The 5,980-nt window shown below is 24.0% G+C and overlaps 1 long non-coding RNA gene across 1 annotated transcript; it reads left to right on the plus strand.

Moving 5' to 3' along the window:
• Window positions 1–562: 562 nt before the first annotated feature.
• LOC147816038 (uncharacterized) lies at window positions 563–4,999 on the plus strand. The gene is made up of 3 exons (XR_015431608.1): window positions 563–1,589; window positions 2,802–2,878; window positions 4,889–4,999. It is a non-coding gene; the product is annotated as an uncharacterized LOC147816038 (long non-coding RNA).
• The last annotated feature ends 981 nt before the right edge of the window (window positions 5,000–5,980 follow it).

A 5,980-nucleotide genomic window follows, 5' to 3' on the forward strand; every position in this document is an offset into this window, starting at 1 on the left:
TCCTTAGGTCAAATCTTCTTTAAAGTGCAGATGATAATTTTCAAGTTGAGGTAGTCCTCGAATTCGTTACGATTAGCATTTTAACAAAACATTCTTACATAACGCTACTTCACTTGTACATTTTAAAAGCAAAATGTTCAGCGTTTCAGTTTAAAATATTGCTTTTTAAGGGAAAAAAATAAAACAAGGATTTAAGTGAAACAATTACGCGGGTAGGTGATCGGAAACGGGGGGAGTCAGAGACTCCCTGTTTTTCTTTTTTTAATTTTCGCATGGAACAATTCCTTAATAGAAAGAGTTAATAATATATATTAATAATACATATTAATCTTATAGAGAAACAGGATTTTATTTTTCTGCACAGCAAGTCAAAACATTTATGTAAGCATTATTTCCAAGTGTAGAAGTATTAAAGTTTTTCTGAAAAAAAAAAAAGCATACAAATAAGTTTTGACCTAATGCAATTATTTAATTTCGAGAGTTCGTTTATCGTTGGTAGTTAACTAAATGTTTTTGTTATTTAATTTATTTTTCCTTTATAACACCAGAAATTGTTTTTAATAATTTAAAAATAAATATTGATCTTAATTTGAGGACATTTTACTGTCTGAAATCACAGGACACGTATTTTTAAAAAGAATCATTTAAGTGACCTTGTTTCCAATCCTTCAAGTTAAGGGAAAAAGAGAGGGGAAAGCGAACGCTTAGCATTTTAAACCCCCTCCCCCGATTCTAAGAAAAAGTCTCTTCAACCAGGTGGTCCACTTACCCCAGACGCCAAAAGATTCAATGGTCGCCAAAAAATTTGAAAAAAAGGGGATAAATAATGGAAATGGTCAACTTCAAAAGAGGTCTCCTTTCTGTTTTATTGCAGGAATGCGATACACAACAGACTAAGGACAAGTAAGTAAACTTTTATTCTTTAGCTCATGTTATATTTTCAGTACACTATTATTTATTAATTTTTCACAAATAGTTTGTTTTTATTTTCTTTATTTAGTTTTTAGTAATTATATTTTTTAATCTTTATATTCTACAAGAATGTTTCTTCGTAAGATTAGCATGTAAGTTACCATTTTAGTTTTAAAATGAATTATAAGTTCCATTAATCCTAACAATAGAAAAATGATTTTCTATAGCTATTTAAATCAAATGCTTCTTTATTTTTTTAAAAAGTTTTTAATTTAATAATTATTTAAATTAATTTACTTACTTAGTTTAATTACCTTATTTAATTTATTAAAAAAATCGGTAGTCATTTTTTACCAGGACTATGTAATGACGGCCTCGTTTCACCTTTTGTTTCAAATAAAACTTCTGAAAAAAAATGGTATTAACATTTTCTAATTTTTTATTAGTTTATCGTATAATTTAAATTTAATAATTTTCTGATCAGAGTTTTTTAAATTAAAAACGTTTAACAATCTAAAACTCGTCTCACACTTGCTTAAGTGGAAAAACTGTCTTTCTAAGTTTGCTTTTGTTGCTTTGTAATTGCTTTTTATTAATGTTAAATATTTTTTTTTTTTTTTTTGCATGGATGGAAATACTGTAAGAAAAATCTTTTGGAAGAAAGGTCAAGATGAAAGGTAAGAACATCTCAAATCTTTATATTAAGGGTAAAATTTAGGATTAAATTTTTAATAAAATTAGGAAATTACTTTACTGTTATTGAAGTATGTTTTTTAAGACATTTTTAAATTTTTTAAATAAATAACGCATAATTTAATCATACAAAAGCATTTTCTTAAAATGTCTTTTAAAACTTTTTTCATATTTTTGAAAAACTTTATATTTATAACGAACGTTACATTTATATTAAACGTTACATTTATAATGAATGGTAAAAAAAAAATTTTTGGCCCATATCTTTGTGTACAAAATGTACAAGAAATTTGATTTTAGGTAAACAGAAATGCTGGAACTGTCAGGAATGAAGTAATTTTCGGCCAAAACATGAAAAAAATCTTGCAATAAACCTGAAATAAAATTCATTCTAAAATTCACGTTAACACTATGTAGCCAATGAGGTTAAAAGTAATTAAGATAAAAATCTACTTTATTATCCCATAAAAGAAATCTACTGCAACATATTTGCATTTTTTTAAATTATTTAAAATAAGAATATTTTTTTGTGGAAATAAATTTAAAGTTCTTTTTAAGTATAGAAATATTTGCAGCATAATATTTTTTCTTTCTTCATAGAATTAAGTTTTCTGTTTCTAGCTCTTTTTCCAGTTCTTGTGCAAATTTTACTATTTATCTAAACTTATTTATCTTTTTCTTAATATATTATATCATTCTCTATCTTAAGATTTATAGAGTTGTTTATTTTGAATCTCTTCCTGTTGAACTTTCACCTATTGAAATTTTATTTTTAGAAAAGCATATTTTCCGTAAAAAAAAAGTAACTTTAATTGACGGTTGAATGTACATATATTTCTGATGATTACTATGTAGTGCAAAAAATTTATCTAAATATTTTTTGAAATTATAATGGAAAAGGCAAGGAATTTTTTTTCTAAAATTAAGGGTAACCCGGACAAAAGTAATATATTGGTCTATTTTAGTATCTATAATTTGAATAGACTTCTATGTCTGTTATGCCGGATTTTTTTTCCATTCATATCTTATTCCTTTTCTAAATTTGAATTAGAGAACAAAATTTAAAAAAGAACTTATTGTATAGAAATGAGTTCTAAGCAGTTTTTTTCCCTTCAATTTAATATTTTTATTTTGTTGATTTTTAACAGTTTTTTCCATGTTCATATTCTAATTATTTTTCTTCCTTTCATGAAAAGTCCGGAAATTCCGACAGTGTGAATCAACTAGAATGGCTGAGTACTAGAACTAGAATGAACGAGAACCAACAGAAAAGGTAAGAACATGATAAAACTACATTTTAACTCAGTAGTACCCATTCTATAATTTGTGGAATCTATTTTACAAATTCATAGCAAAATTAGAAAATCTACTTCATATTCTATATGTAGAACTGCAATTTTAATAATTTCTTCGACTGTAATTTGTATTAAAATATTTTCAGATTATTAGTAAATAATTTTTATGATTTTAAAGGAAAAATTTTATAAGGAAATATATTTTTTTTTAAATCTAAAATTTTTTTAATCAAAATACCTGTTTTTGATTTTCAAAAGTACTTTCCTAAAATCTTATCTGTTTAGTCGCCTAAATTTATTACTTTCTTAAAAAAGTTTCAGCTTGTTTTTTTAAAAATTATGCCTATACTAGAATTTCTTGATTTGTTAGAGGGAAATTTCTTTTTTAGTCAAATGATTTGATTTTATCATAGCTTACATGTCATTTTAATGTAAATTTCTTTTCATAATTTTTAAATATTAAAAATTTAAAAGTAAAAATTTATTATAAAATAAATTTAAAAATTGTTGCATAGCTGTTATTAAGTGCTATGTACTGTTATAATGCTTAATATATATATATATATATATATATATATTTCACTGGTTTTCAACTTTTTTTTTCAACTGGTTCTCTTCAAATTAAAATTTTTTATGTATAAAAAAATTTAAATATTTTAAAAAACCGTTTAGTTTAAACCAACCTATCTTGATGGCATAAAATTTATATTCTTTAGTTAGTTTGTAAATTCATTACAAATGTAGAAAATCATTCCTCTTTATCGCATATTTTAATAACTTATGCTTATGCTTATGACTTTTAATACTTAATGGAGTATAGTTTTGAAGGATCATATATTTTTTTAATTGATAGAAATTTTAATCAAATAACATATTTTCAGATTTTAAAAGTACTATCTTAAAAAAATTTTCTTATATTTTTTACATGTTTAAAAACCTTTAGTTTGTTTATTTCCTTGAGGTTAAAATTTCTTTTAATTAAATAATTTAATTTTATATAAACTTAAAATATTTTCACATATTAAAGTAAAAAATTCGTTCATAGTTCTTAATCGTAAAAAAGTTAAATTTTGTTTAAATAATAAAAATATTAACATTACATAACATATTAATAGCTACAAACTATTTTGGTGAGAATGTATTCTTTCTAATTTAAAAAATATTAAAGTTTTGCTATCAAATTCTTTATTTAAAATGCATTTTTATGTTCAATTATTAAACAGATTGATCTGTAGTTACAAAATGCAATATATAAGCATTGTTAAGCGATATATACCGCTTCAATTAGTTTTCTAACTTATGCATTGGAAGCATAAGGTTGGGAAGCATTTTAAAAATTAATAGTTTATAACAGGTGAGTTTACAGTAATGAAGTTTGGTCACCACTTTTAACATTTTTAAAGTCAATCATAGTTCTCTCTATTTTTAAACTAATTAATTGTTTCATAATACTGTAAAGAGAAGTTTTATCCAGGTTGTTTCGTTAATTCATAGGATATTATTCATAGCTGTTTTAATATTTGATGCTGCAATTTTTTCAATCCAAATGAATCCGCTACTTTACACATTTGCAATAGATGTTACAAAGTACAATGGAATTTTATAAAATTAATACTTAGTTTTATTACAAGCTGGAATATTCATTTTGTGCTGTTATTACCTTTTGTTACAATCAGCTAAAATTTATTTTTGTGACAATCAATGCTCGCTAGTAAATAATAAAAAAACCCAGGTGGTTTGAGCAACTTTATTAAATTCTATAACGTATGATATTTATAAGAGAAAAACTAAATTGTTGAAAATTATTGGATAGAATTTTTCTTCGAATATTTCCCTGGGATCAATAAAAGTATTTTTTAATTGTTAGAATTAATTGATATTATAACTTAACCCAGAATTAAAATGCGTCAAAAATTAATTAGATATTTTGTTTCTGTACATATTATTTAATAAATCTGTTGTAAAATAAATTGGTTACTTTTTTGCAGGAAAACTAGATTCATTCTGAAATAGGATGTTATAAAGAAGTTATTGTACACTTATGTACTTGTTTGTATTTTGATTTGTTATATTGAAATAAAATAATATTCTTTTCTTAAGGTCCTGTTTTATTTTAAATTTTATGCATTTTATTCATATTGAAATTCCAGCTTTATTTATTTCAAATCATAGAAATTGATGTGTTATTTACAGGTACCCAGTATATATATATATTTAAAAATATTTATGATATGTCTTGTTTATCTATTATTGAATATGAATAATATTGAATGGAAAGTTAGCCAATATTAAATATGAATAATATTGAAAATAAGAATAATGACTGGGCTGTGGCTTTGTTTCTATCAAGAAAAGTTAATTGTAGGTTTAATATACATAATTATTTTCATTTTTTTTTCATAACTTAAATAACTTATACATTAAGTCGCAATATGTTTTATCTTAGAATAAAATTTTTATTTAATTTTACCTCATAATGTGTAAAAAAATGTGAACACTCAATTAAACACACAATGTTTTTATATGATTCTACTTTTAACTTATTGCATTTATAATTGATTAAAATGAAATAGAAAAGAAATTTATTTTATTATGTAAGAAGATTCATTGGATGATAATTTATTATAAATTAAACAATTTTTTCCACCATTTCGCTTTTTATATTAGCATAAAATTTTTTGCATGTAATGGCAGTTATTGTTTTATTACAATATAAAAAGTTAAAATACAATAAATTACTAGAGCTGATATCAGCAGAGTAAGAGAAAACAATTTATGTTCCTTAAATAAGAATTATTATCAACAACATGCAGCAAAAAGTCTTTGAAATTTAAGGAGAGCTCTAATAAATAAGTAAGTGACAAAAAAATTGCCGCGACACCTAACATGAAGGTGTGATACCGGCAAGGATGGCATTAAAGTTTTCTATCGAACCAAGTGTGAGGTGAGTTAAGGGTGGTATATCAGCAAATAAGTTCGCCTAAACATCTGATATAAAGGTGTGATACCGGCAAGGACGGCATTAAAACTTTCTATTGAACCGAGTTTGAGGTGAGTTAAGGGTGATACACCGGCAAATA

The sequence above is a fragment of the Parasteatoda tepidariorum genome, chromosome 2 (assembly GCF_982258835.1).
Source record: "Parasteatoda tepidariorum strain Cologne lab strain chromosome 2, Ptep-v5.0, whole genome shotgun sequence".
NCBI classification, from domain to species: domain Eukaryota; kingdom Metazoa; phylum Arthropoda; class Arachnida; order Araneae; family Theridiidae; genus Parasteatoda; species Parasteatoda tepidariorum.